The sequence below is a fragment of the Pleurodeles waltl genome, chromosome 7 (genome assembly GCF_031143425.1).
Source record: "Pleurodeles waltl isolate 20211129_DDA chromosome 7, aPleWal1.hap1.20221129, whole genome shotgun sequence".
NCBI classification, from domain to species: Eukaryota; Metazoa; Chordata; class Amphibia; order Caudata; family Salamandridae; genus Pleurodeles; species Pleurodeles waltl.
This window is the reverse complement of record NC_090446.1, coordinates 527,340,093-527,353,921: the sequence shown is the minus strand read 5'-3', so window position 1 is coordinate 527,353,921 and position 13,829 is coordinate 527,340,093. Positions and strand designations below refer to the sequence as shown.

General features: G+C 44.3%; 1 protein-coding gene across 1 annotated transcript in view; it reads left to right on the top strand.

The window, feature by feature from the left end:
- The window catches only part of LOC138304288 (zinc-binding protein A33-like), an 810,175-nt gene that overhangs the window by 27,683 nt on the left and 768,663 nt on the right, over positions 1 to 13,829 (top strand). The window lies entirely within an intron of this gene.

Sequence of the window (13,829 nt, the reverse complement as noted above, 5' to 3'; positions counted from 1 at the left end):
AACTTCGATCGTTTTGACCTGAAGATACCCAGATAAATATTATATATTTTTCTAAACACTGTGTGGTGTATTTTTGTGGTGTTCTGCTATGGTGTTGTATGATTTATTGCACAAATGCTTTACACATTGCCTTCTAAGTTAAGCCTGACTGCTCGTGCGAAGCTACCAGAGGGTGGGCACAGGCTGATTTTGGATTGTGTGTGACTTACCCTGACTAGAGTGAGGGTTCTTGCTTGGACAGAGGGCAACCTGACTGCCAACCAAAAAACCCATTTCTAACAAAGTGTTATTGCCCTTTGTCTTTCGGTACATTTTTTCCTTCCAAATGTAGGACAGTGTGTAAAAAAGACGTCTATTTGAGAAATGCCCTGTAATGCACATGCTAGTAGGGGCACCCGGAATTCAGAGATGTGCAAATAGCCGCTGCTTCTCCACACCTTATCTTATGCCCATTTTGGAAATACAAAGGTTTTCTTCATACCTATTTTTCACTCTTCATATTTCAGTAAATGAATTGTTATATACCCAGTATAGAAGGAAAACCCATTACAAGGTGCAGCTCATTTATAGGCTCTGGGTACCTAGGGATCTTGATGAACCTACAAGACCTATATATTCCTGCAACCAGAAGAGTCCTGCAGATATAATGGTATATTGCTTTAAAAAAATCTGACATTGCAGGAAAAAGTTACAGAGTAGAACATGGAGAAAAATGGCTCGGTTTTTTCAGCTCAATTTCAATATTTTTTTATTTCAGCTGTTATTTTCTGTAGGAAAACCTTGTAGGATCTACACAAATGACCTCTTGCTGAAATCAGAATTTTGTCTACTTTTCAGAAACATTTAGCTTTCCGGGATCGGATTTTAACATAGATCCATTTGTTACTTGCAGTTCATACATTGCAACCCTTCTAATATAGCACAGTGATCTGTGGACATGTGACTGCTACAAATTGTAATCCTCAATGTCTAACACATCCTCATATTTCTCTGTACTAATCCAACACTAATCCTTTTTGGGTTCTGCAGTGGCGTGCTACTCGCTGAAAAGCCGCTTTGATGCCTTGTAAGGGGTAGTAAATGCTATGTAAATACAATTACAATTACGTCCTGTACATTGATTTACACAATTGTATGATTTTTTTGTCAATTTAAAATGTGTGTGTGTGATGTAAAGCACTCAGACACCCTACTTGGAATGTGTAGCACTGTAAATGAATTACATTAAAAACAATAGTGGTATTTTCATTTTTGTGTCTGTAAATAAATACTCATCCAGACCAATCAATCCGACATTATTAAAGTGGATGCACATGCACAGCAATTGAACAAAGTCAGTCAGTCATGAATTCTTTTATTTGACTTAAACCTTAAAACTATAACAAAAAAATATACAAAGTTCGATATAAAAACCTATACTTAAGCAGACAATTATACAAAATTCATTAAAAAAGGATTCCCTATTGTAGAGTACATTCACATACAGAATTCATCATTCTAAATCTTGTTAACAAATTCTACATACATAATTCATTAAGTTATTTTAACCTTCAACCAATTTCATTTCCTAGTAATTCTTTAAAAATACGGCATGCTAAACAAATCATCCCACATACAATACTAACGGGACTCAAATCCTTATAATGACATAAAGTGCAATTTCCAATTTAAAGTGCTCTACATTTTACATCTGGCCACTTTATAACGTGGCAAAATTTCTATATTTCCATCAACCAATTTAAAAACAATCTATTTGTGCCATTTCACATTCTTAGTTTGTCTTTCCTCCCCACGGTATACCTGGCACTGTAAATTTAGTTAAGACCCCTCTTAATCCTATTAGAAATAGGCCTAGTGCACAAGTTAGATTAAAAAATCTCATATCAATTAATAGTCTAAGCGCTTAATCCGGGTTAATAATATTATATTCCTTAAAAACTGGTTTTAAAAACTTCTTATGCACCTCTAAAAAGCAATAGCTATCCAAAAGTAGGTGTTGCATGCTGAATTTCTGTTGTAAACCACAGGTGCATACACCCTGAGTATCCTTAAGAAATGATTTTGCTTTAGGGTCCATATAGTCTGGATTCAGCCCAATTCGGAATTTTAACACTGCGTCCCTTAATCTTTGGTTAGGTAGGGCCTCTATATAGGGAAAGTTTTCCGGGTTCCTCCATCCCGCTACCATAGCCTGAGTTGATATTTTACACTCTAAATACTTCAGATCTATTTCTCTTGCCCTTTCCTTCACTATTGTTCGTAAATTTAGTTTCGGGATTTGTGCACCACGCCACTGATTTCCGAGTAAGCCTAAGAGAACACAGATCTTCTCTAACCGTCCTATCACTTGTAGCGCCCTATATAATTCGCTAGTTGTTATTTCTTTTTTACACAATCTCGTGATCTTACAAATCTCCTCATCTCTTACGCTTAACCAAAACTTCAGCGATGCTTGTAGTCCCTGGTAAGTCCATGCCGTCATTTGGCATTCTGCTCTGATAGTTCTTAACATACTTGACGGAGGTAATGAAAACATACGCTTTACACAAAAGCTTTCTTCTGTCTCCCAATTTAGTTTCCCTGAGAGTGTTAGGACTTCCACCCCATATTGAAACTGGGGACGTAGCATGGCGTTAAATGCAGAAATAACCGGCTGGAGGGAAGGACCCCCATATTTACTACTAAATTGTTTCAATCCCCAGACCGATGATAAAGCTTTATTTTTTAGGGCTTCAATATGATCTTTCCATTTCAAGTCTGAATCAAACCACATGCCTAAATATATGTTTTTTTTTTACCTTCTCTAGTTTTTGACCTCCTAACAGGTAAGCAAAATCACTCTTCACTTTCCCTATAGACATAATCTTTGTTTTTTCTAAATTTACGACCATTTGTTTCTGTTGGCAATAAGAGTGGAACACCTCTAATTTCCTTTGTAGACCTAACTCCGTCATATCCATTATCACTAAATCATCGGCATATAATAAGCAGGAAACATGTACACCATCCATTTTTGGGCTTAGGCCCTTGACCTCCTGAAGCAACCCGGGCAAATCTGACAAAAATAATGTAAATAATATTGGTGCCAACACACAACCTTGGCACAAACTGTTCTTTATAGGGATCTTTTTTGACAGTGAGCCACTCATGTCTAAAATTACTTGGGCCTAATTTTGTGAATGCAGGAGATATAATAAATCCAAATCAATCCCTAACTGTCTTAGCATATTCCATAGCAAATTCCTATCTACCAAATCAAATGCAGCAAGATAATCCACAAAACAGCAGAACAGGCTTCCTCGCATTTCCATTGATTTGTTTGTTAAAGAACACCAACTGAAACAGTGCTCAATTGTCGAGTGCCCTTTCTTAAATCTGTCTTGTTCTACAGGTATCAAATCATTTTCCTCGGCCCATTCTTTAATTAACCCCAGCAATATATTTGTGAATACCTTTTCTCCTACGTCTAATAAACTTATCAGCCGATAATTTTTTGGTTGTATTAGGTCCTCCTTTTTATGCATAGGTCTTATCATGGCTCCCTTACAATTCTCTGTAAAACAGCAGAAATCAAAAATTTTACCAAATGTATCATTAAAAAATGTAGTCCACCAATCAATGTCTTTTTTTATTATTATAGCTCGGAGATTGTCTGGCCCGGCAGCTTTAGTTGATTTAAGTGCTACAATAGTTTCTTTTATTTTTTGGGGGCAAAAGCTAATCTCATATTCTTACCCATCTTCCTGATGACACCATATCCTTCCTCAGTATCGATACCATCATATACGGTAGACAGATATTTATACCAATCCTCTTCTCCAACCAAACACCGCATGGTTCCTGATACTTTCCATTCCCTTACCAACTGCCAAAAGCCCCTAATATTATTTGTTCTTATCACTTCGATCATTGTGTCCCAATTTTTGCCAATATATTCCCGTTTCTTCTGTTTTATGAGTGTTTTAGAACTCTGTTTTGCCTGACAGAGCTGCACTTCTGTGTCGATAGTGGGTCTTTTCCTAAATTCCCTTTCTAATCTTTTAATCTTTTGCTTTTTACACCTGCATTCCCAATTAAACAATACTTTACTATTATTAATCTTATATGGTTCTTCCTTCATCTTTCCCACTTGCTGTTTTTTAAATTTTGTTTTTTAGGCAGTCCACCATTAACGCAATGCCCCTATTATAACCTTTAAACACATCTCTTGAACCTTCCTCCAATGTAAGGTTTGGATAATTGACTATCAATTCATTAAGTGCTTCTAGACTACTTTCTGTCAGACGGGTCGTTATTCTACGAGGGTACTCAACTAGCGATATCAATGCCTTTTCTCTCTGATTTTTATCAATTGATCGTATTGTTAATCAAAGTGGCCCTCTACATGCTCAACTTCAAAATCCTGCACTTCTCAAAAGGACCAAGCACTTACAAAAGCATAATCAATGGGGCAAATCTGGTTGCCTATTTGAAAAGTCTGTTTTGCCAGGTGATCCTTCTTCATACGACCATTTAGACAGAACATACCTTGGGATCCTAATGGACTTACTAAGGATAAATCACGTGCAGAACATTCTACTTTTAGGAAGATGCTGTTTGGAATTTGTGCAACAACCAGTAGCTCCTTATACAATGTATCAATACTATTGCGATTAAGTTTGTGATAAAAATCTCCCAACATTAGGGTCAAGTATCCTGGTTTACCAATACTTAATAATTCCAAATCTTCCTCAAACAGACTCACCCTGAATATCATAATCATACATATTCACCGGCTGTATATATACATTAAGTACTATTAACCGCACAGCTCCTTCAATTGTATTATAGTAATCCACCTGGCCTGCCAATAGCCAACGACATTCAGTTTTTATCTCTATAAACGTATTCGCAATTCTTGTTGAGGCTAAGGTTATTAGGCCCCCTGATGGGCGACCTAACCTTTGCCGTGTTGCTCCCCTGAAGAGTCTCATGAAACCATCTACTGGATCAGGTTCGTTGCACAACCAAGTTTCCTGGAAACACATTATATCATACTTTCTAAACCCTCCTTTAAATAGCTATTGTTTTAAATACTTTTTATAACCTCCCATATTCCAGGCAAAAATCAAATGGCTGTGCGACGGGCTTAACTCCTAGTCCACGACACTCAGTTCGCCCCTCCTATAATTATCACAAGGGTTTACAAGGGGCTCAGGGCAATTCCTCCACTGTGGGTCATTCAGTAACAACAGTTACACTTAAACTACCATTACTTCCATTCACGCACCGTCTTCGATTGTTATTGTATAACAAATTACACTGCACTTAGTTAGGGAACAGACATGCATGACACATAAGGACCCTCCCATCTTGAGTTTCGCACTCTAACTCTCTTTGTTGTACTAGTCTTATATCCTCCTTCCCCAACTCCGCCTCTGCTTGCAGTACCAGATGTCTAATGCATTCAGAGTAGAAGAGTGCTTTAGTCACCTCTTCCCCCTCCATGCTTAATATGAATCCAATTTGCTTTATATCTTCTGACTCAATTTCACATAGACTTGTACACCGGGCCATAACTTCTAGAATTCGGGTACGATTCAGAGGTTTTAGCTTTCTACGCCTTTTCCTCACAATCTCTCTTGCCCATGGTGCTAGATAGATCCACCTATATTTACTTCTGCTAGGGCTCTCCCTCTTTTCCTTGGGACCTTTAGGTTCCATTACTTCCATCTCCACAGCCGTTCTATGAGTAACTTCCTTTCTTTTTCCTTGCTGGCTAACTTCTCTGTATGATACAATAGGTACTTTTTGTAACGTGGCCCCTTGCTCTAGCGCTGCTACTTCCCACCCTTGTCCTCGGACTGTCCTTGGGGTATTGGCCTGGGCTATCTTTCCCTCACTCCCTACAGAAGTATTCCTCCCAACATTTCTTTGTTTACTTTGCTTACTTTGCTTCCTACATTTGAGTTTATAGTGGCAACTATTGAACCCATAATCCTTTCTCCCCCTTCTACGATTCCTCTTTATCACCAGCATTGGTTGTTTAGAGACATATACTGACGGTTGGTCTAATGTCTGTATTTTATCTATTTCCCCTCCTTCATTACTGAGTTCCCGGTATCATGGGTATCTGTTTCTTGGTCTCTTTTTTCTAGCACAGGATGTACTAGGGTTGGCATACTTCTATTAATACATTTTAACTCTGCTGTTATCTCTTGAAATTGATTTTTATGTACTTTCTTCAGACTATTGTTTGCAGTCAGTCCTTCCAAGATTGCCTGCAAAGTCTTCTGCATTAGGAACTTTACCTCTAATAGTGATTCAGCTGGTACAGCGGTAGTATCAAAAACAGATGCAGATGCAGATTGTTTACCCAAAATATGTGACGACGGCAATATATCCATCTTTTTACTACCTTCTGCAGCACCCCCCAAACCCCCCAAAAATCTCCCCCTTTTCAAAGCCAGCGGTATCATCTCCTCAGAGTTTATACTATCCCTTCCTTGGGATGAAATGCAGGGGGATGACGATTGCCTAGGCTCCAGCAAACCCTCACACCCGCCGCCCTCCTCTGACCTCCTCTCCAATAACAAGTCCTCTGTTCGCAATGAGTCTGAAATCGGGAACTCATTCCTCTCAAATTGTTCGCTTTCACTCTGATTGGCATCGAACATATTACTCCCCTTTGATAACTGTAACTGTGACGTGTGGTGTTTTTTTTTAAAGGATCGCCCCACAAAATCTCTAATTGCTGCTCCGAGAGGGGTTCCTGAGGAACTTTCGTGGTTATCCCTAACAACTCTATCCACTCTATTAACTCTTGAAGTTTCCTCCTGTCCAGATGACTGAAGTACTTGCTCCCCGCCTCCTTCTTGATTTCCAAACGCCGATGACCCTGGAGGCGGGTATTCCTCCATTAACTCCTTTGCCTGGGGGCGTGATTTTAATCCCTTTTCTCCACCACCACGTGATCTCGCCTTACTCGCTGGCATACTGTGTCCTATAGATACTATATATAATATATGTACTATAAACAATATATATATATATATGTGTGTATTAGGTGGTATCAAGTAGTATATATCACTCGTTAGGGCGATACTCCCCACGCAAGACCTCAAAAAGGCACAGGGACAGATTACACCCTAGGCTTAAACTTGACAATCTGTTGGTGCTTATTTGAACATTCAGGAGTTATTGCCGAGTTATTGGTGAGATGTAATTGTAGCTCTTCTTCTTCTGGAGGAAATTTTCCACGGTCTGCTTTTTGAACAAAGTGAAAGCTTGCCTCCAAATAAATGGTAGCTTCTTTTAAGTACTTGTGAAAAGATAACCTGTCTTTGTTTCCTCTACATTGCATTGGCACCTGTGTGTGAGGCTCAGATAGCTCCCAGCCAGGATCACACTTAAATTTGCTCTTTGTTTAGCTCCTCGCGCCCTGCAACGTGCAGAAGCTGCTGTGTCACGGTGTCCACAAGTTACATCGGGACAATCCCATCATATTATACTGAGGCCCAACTTCTTGACTGGGGTGGGAGGGTGTTAGGGGGCGGCGTCCACCCTGTAAAAATAGTGTGTCGACGCCATCCACCCGCGCGTACCTCCGACTTATGCCCTGACCACAAGTAGAAGATCCTGATCCTTTCCCCCAATGCAAGCTCCTTACCCTGCACACCAGTGCCCGTGTGGCAGACTGACCACCACTGTGAGCTCCGGAGACTGCCGATAAAGCACCAGTTTCTCGCAGTGCCCAACCGTGGCATTTTTCACACTTTCCAGCAGTGCCAGATTATACTACTCGTAGCGGGGGCACTGCTCTCACCGTGCTGACATTTCACACTATCCACCAGAGCATGCTACTTGTAATGCTGACCGGTGTTGTCAGTTCTTCACACTGGCCACCAGTGTCATTTTTGGCAGTGCCACTCAGGGACTTGCCGTCACACTAGCTGTAGTGCCCATACCTGACAGTGCCTACTAGTTCCACGTTCGCAGAAAGGCTCTGTGTAGCATCCTCTAACCCGGTCAGCAGTCTAAGCGTTTCACCCTGCAGTCGACGGTAGCCTCCCACACTGCCCACTAGTGCAAGTTTTTCTCATTTTTTGCCTAATCCCAGCTTCTTAATCCTGCCAAGCAGTGTGGATGCCTTTCCATGTGAACTCTACATAATAGCCTCCATTGTGGACCTCTCAGACTGCTTGACAATGTAGGCTTCTCATACTGCGCACTAGTTGTGGCTTTGCACAGTACGCGTAATTGCAAGCTTCAAACACTACTCACCAGTGCGACCTTCCCACACTTAAACAAGTTAAGGCTCCTCACAGTTCCCACAATGCCAGCGTCGGAAACTGAGGACCAGTGTGAGCTGATCCACGTGTAAAGGGCTGACTGATAGGCCGTTGGTTGGGCCGTTATTCCAGAGGTTTATGGTCCATTTTAGAGTTAGGTGGGCCGATTTTAACTGTTGATTTCCCTGATATTACTACAAACATTGCCCGTAGCAAGCATGCAGTGTCCTATGGCATGGAAAACACTTATATAACGTCTTTTTACAAGTTCTAAACTGCCCTATTTTTCACACATGGGACACTTTGTTTGGGTATCTGATTCACTCATAGGGGATACTTTTAGTTTGGTGCACAGGACTATTTTTTCTCCTATTCTGACTGTGGTTTTACGTGACATACCAGGGACGGATTCACAAACGGCCACGAATGCCAGTTTCTTGCTGCTTCTTGCAGTGGTGCCTTCTCACTATGTCAACCTTTGCAGATTCTCACACTTCCCACCAGTGCGAGCTTCTGTCACCAGTGAAAGCTTTACCACAACCTAAGCACCAGTGCCTCACATTACACACAAGTGCGTGTGCTCCGATGTTCACGCTTCCCACAAGTGCTAGCTAGGTACCCTCTCCTCCAGTGTCAATTTTTACACTGCGCACAAAATGTCAGCTTCTGGCACTGTCCACCAATGCCAATACTTTACAGTTTGCACAAGTAAACGCCTTCTTGCTCTACCTAATACGGCCAGCCTTGTATAGCTCCCAACAGCTATTCACAATGCTCACGCAAGTCCTCAACCCACCAGTTCCAGTTACTATCAATCCCCCAGGTTCCTGACACTACCCACCTCTATCCTTTTCTCCCACAGTTAACACTGGTATCACTCAAAGTGCACACACTCCAAGCCTCTCTTGTTACTCATCAGTCAATTATTCCCACACTTCGGATGAATACCCGAATCTCCCTGGATCCATCACCATCAGCTCCAAGCACTAGTGTAGGAGGCTGGCCTGGCTTGTAGTGGGTACCAGAGGTACTTACACCTTGTGCCAGGTACAGTTATCCCTTATTAGTGTAGAAGAGGTGTTTCTAGCAGCTTAGACTGATAGAAGGTAGCTATGGCAAAGCAGCTTAGGCTGAACTAGGAGACATGTAAAGCTCCTACTATACCACTGGTGTCATATGCACAATATCATAAGAAAACACAATACACAGAGTTACTAAAAATAAAGGTACTTTATTTTTATGACAATATGCCAAAGTATCTCAGTGAGTACCCTCAGTGTGAGGATAAGATATATACACAAGATATATGTACACAAACCAAAATTAGGTAAGTAATAGCAAGAAAAGTAATGAAAACAGTGTAGAATTACAATAGATTGCAATAGGAGCACATAGGTATAGGGGCAACACAAACCATATACTCCAAAAGTGGAATGCGAACCACGAATGGACCCCAAACCTATGTGAACTTGTAGAGGGTCGCTGGGACTGTAAGAAAACAGTGAGGGTTAGAAAAATAGCCCACCCCAAGACCCTGAAAGGTAGGTGTAAAGTGCACCTACTACCCCCAGAGAGCACAGAAGTCGTGATAGGGGGATTCTGCAGGAAGAACAAACACCAGCAATGCAACAACAGTGGATTTCCGGACCTGAGTACCTGTAAGACAAGGGGACCAAGTCCAATAGTCGCAACAGTGTCGAGAGTAGGCAGGAGCCCAGGAAATGCCAGCTGAGGGTGCAAGGAAGCTGCCACCTGTTGGAAGAAGCTTGGAGTTCTACAAGAAAGAAGAGGACTAGGAACTTCTCCTTTGGAAGACGGATGTCCCATGTCGCGATGAAGCTTTCAGAGGTGTTCCCACGCAGAAAGACTGCAAACAAGCCTTGCTAGCTGCAAGGGTTGCGGTTGAGGTTTTTGAGTGCTGCTGTGGCCGAGGAGGGACCAGGATGTTGCCACTTGGAGGAGGAGACAGAGGGGGCACCCAGCAACTCAGGGAGCCCTCACAGAAGCAGGCAGCACACGCAGAAGTACCTGAACAGGCACTTGGAAGGAAAGTGAACCAGAGTCCACAAGAAGTCACAAAAGGGAGTCCCACTACGCCGGAGGACAACTCAGAAGGTTGTGCACTGCAGGAAGGAGTATCAGGGACTCAGGCTTGGCTGTGCACGAAGAAAATCCTGGAAGAGTGCACAGGAGCCGGAGATCACGCGGTACCCAGCAATGCAGTCTAGCGTGGGGAGGCAAGGACTTACCTCCACCAAACTTGGACTGAATAGTCACTGGACTGTGGGAGTCACTTGGACAGTGTTGCTGAGTTCCAGGGACCATGCTCGTCAGGATGAGAGGGGACCCAGAGGACCAGTGTTGCAGTCTTTTGGTGCCTGCGTTAGCAGGGGGAAGATTCCGTCGACCCACAGGAGATTTCTTCTGAGCTTCTGGTGCAGGGTGAAGGCCGGCTACCCCCAGAGCATGCACCACCTGGAAACAGTCGAGAAAGCCGGCAGGATGAGGCGCTACAATGTTGCTGGTAGTCGTCTTGCTACTTTGTTGTGGTTTTGCAGGCGTCCTGAGCAGTCAGCGGTGGATCCTTTGGTAGAAGGTGAAGAGGGAGATGCAGAGGAACTCTGGTGAGCTCTTGCATTCGTTATCAAAAGAATTCCCCAAAGCAGAGACCCTAAATAGCCAGAAAAGGAGGTTTGGCTACGAACAAAGGAGGATTGGTTACCAAGACAGGTAAGAGCCTATCAGAAGGAGACTCTGCCGTCACCTGCTGGCACTGGCCACTCAGAGCAGTCCAGTGTGACCCCAGCACCCCTAAATCCAAGATGGCAGAGGTCTGGGACACACTGGAGGAGCTCTGGGCACCTCCCAGGGGAGGTGCAGGTCAGGGGAGTGGTCACTCCCCTTTCCTTTGTCCAGTTTTGCGCCAGAGCAGGGCTGGGGATCCCTGAACCGGTGTAGACTGGCTTATGCAAAGATGGGCACCATCTGTGCCCATCAAAGCATTTCCAGAGGCTGGGGGAGGGTACCCCTTGTGGGAGGCTGGACTGCCTTGTAGTGAGTACCAAGGGGTACTTACACCTTGCACCAGGCCCAGGTATCCCTTATTAGTGTATAGGGTGTCTAGCAGCTTAGGCTGATAGATAATGCTAGCTTAGATGAGCAGCTTAGGCTGAACTAGGAGACGAGTGAAGCTCCTACAGTATCACTAGTGTCACTTGCACAATATCATAAGAAAACACAATACACAGATATACTAAAAATAAAGGTACTTTATTTTTATGACAATATGCCAAAGTATCTCAGATTGTACCCTCAGTATGAGGATAGCAAATATACACAAGATATATGTACACAATACCAAAAATATGCAGTATAGTCTTAGAAAACAGTGCAAACAATGTATAGTTACAATAGGATGCAATGGGGACACAGAGGGATAGGGGCAACACAAACCATATACTCCAAAAGTGGAATGCGAGCCACGAATGGACCCCAAACCTATGTGAACTTGTAGAGGATCGCAGGGACAATTAGAAAATAGTGAGGGTTGGAAAAATAGCCCACCCCAAGACCCTGAAAAGTGAGTGCAAAGTGCACTAAAGTTCCCCAAAGGACATAGAAGTTGTGATAGGGGGATTCTGCAGGAAAGACACAAACCAGCAAAGCAACAACGATGGATTTCTAGTCGAGGGTACCTGTGGAACAAGGGGACCAAGTCCAAAAGTCACAAGCAAGTCGGAGATGGGCAGATGCCCAGGAAATGCCAGCTGTGGGTGCAAAGAAGCTGCTACTGGACAGTAGAAGCTGAGGATTCTGCAGGAACGACAAGGGCTAGAGACTTCCCCTTTGGAGGACAGATCTCCCACGCCGTGGAGAGTCGTGCAGAAGTCTTTTCCCGCCGAAAGACCGCCAACAAGCCTTGCTAGCTGCAAATCGTGCGGTTAGGGTTTTTCGATGCTGCTGTGGCCTAGGAGGGACCAGGATGTTGCCAATTACGTCTGGGGACAGAGGGGGCGTCAAGCAAGACAAGGAGCCCTCTCAGAAGCAGGCAGCACCCACAGAAGTGCCAGAACAGGCACTACGAAGAGGAGTGAAACGGTGCTCACTAGAAGTTGCACAAATGAGTCCCACGCCGCCGGAGGACAACTTAGAAAGTCGTGCAATGCAGGTTAGAGTGCCGTGGGCCCAGGCTTGGCTGTGCACAAAGGATTTCCGCTGGAAGTGCACCGAGGCCGGAGTAGCTGCAAAAGTCGCGGTTCCCAGCAATGCAGTCTGGCGTGGGGAGGCAAGGACTTACCTCCACCAAACTTGGACTGAAGAGTCACTGGACTGTGGGAGTCACTTGGACAGAGTTGCTGGATTCAAGGGACCTCGCTCGTCGTGCTGAGAGGAGACCCAGGGGACCAGTGATGCAGTTCTTTGGTGCCTGCGGTAGGAGGGGGAAGATTCCGTCGACCCACGGGAGATTTCTTCAGAGCTTCTAGTGCAGAGAGGAGGCAGACTACCCCCACAGCATGCACCACCAGGAAAACAGTCGAGAAGGCGACAGGATCAGCGTTACAGAGTTGCAGTAGTCATCTTGGCTACTTTGTTGCCGTTTTGCAGGCTTCCAGCGCGGTCAGCAGTCGATTCCTTGGCAGAAGGTGAAGAGAGAGATGCAGAGGAACTCTGATGAGCTCTTGCATTCGTTATCTAAGGAAATCCCCAAAGCAGAGACCCTAAATAGCCAGAAAAGAGAGTTTGGCTACTTAGGAGAGAGGATAGGCTAGCAACACCTGAAGAAGCCTATCAGAAGGAGTCTCTGACGTCACCTGCTGGCCCTGGCCACTCAGAGCAGTCCAGTGTGCCAGCAGCACCTCTGTTTCCAAGATGGCAGAGGTCTGGAGCACACTGGAGGAGCTCTGGGCACCTCCCAGGGGAGGTGCAGGTCAGGGGAGTGGTCACTCCCCTTTCCTTTGTCCAGTTTCACGCCAGAGCAGGGCTGAGGGGTCCCTGAACCGGTGTAGACTGGCTTATGCAGAAATGGGCACCATCTGTGCCCATGAAAGCATTTCCAGAGGCTGGGGGAGGCTACTCCTCCCCTGCCTTCACACCATTTTCCAAAGGGAGAGGGTGTAACACCCTCTCTCTGAGGAAGTCCTTTGTTCTGCCTTCCTGGGCCAAGCCTGGTTGGACCCCAGGAGGGCAGAAACCTGTCTGAGGGGTTGGCAGCAGCTGCAGTGAAACCCCTGAAAAGGCAGTTTGGCAGTACATGGGTCTGTGCTACAGACCCGTGGGATCATGGGATTGTGCCAACAATGCCAGGATGGCATAGAGGGGGCAATTCCATGATCTTAGACATGTTACATGGCCATATTCGGAGTTACCATTGTGAAGCTACACAGTAGTGACCTATGTGTAGTGCACACGTGTAATGGTGTCCCCGCACTCACAAGGTCTGGGGAATTTGCCCTGAACAATGTGGGGGCTCCTTGGCTAGTGCCAGGGTGCCCACACACTAAGTAACTTTGCACCTAACCTTTACCAGGTAAAGGTTAGACATATAGGTGACTTATACGT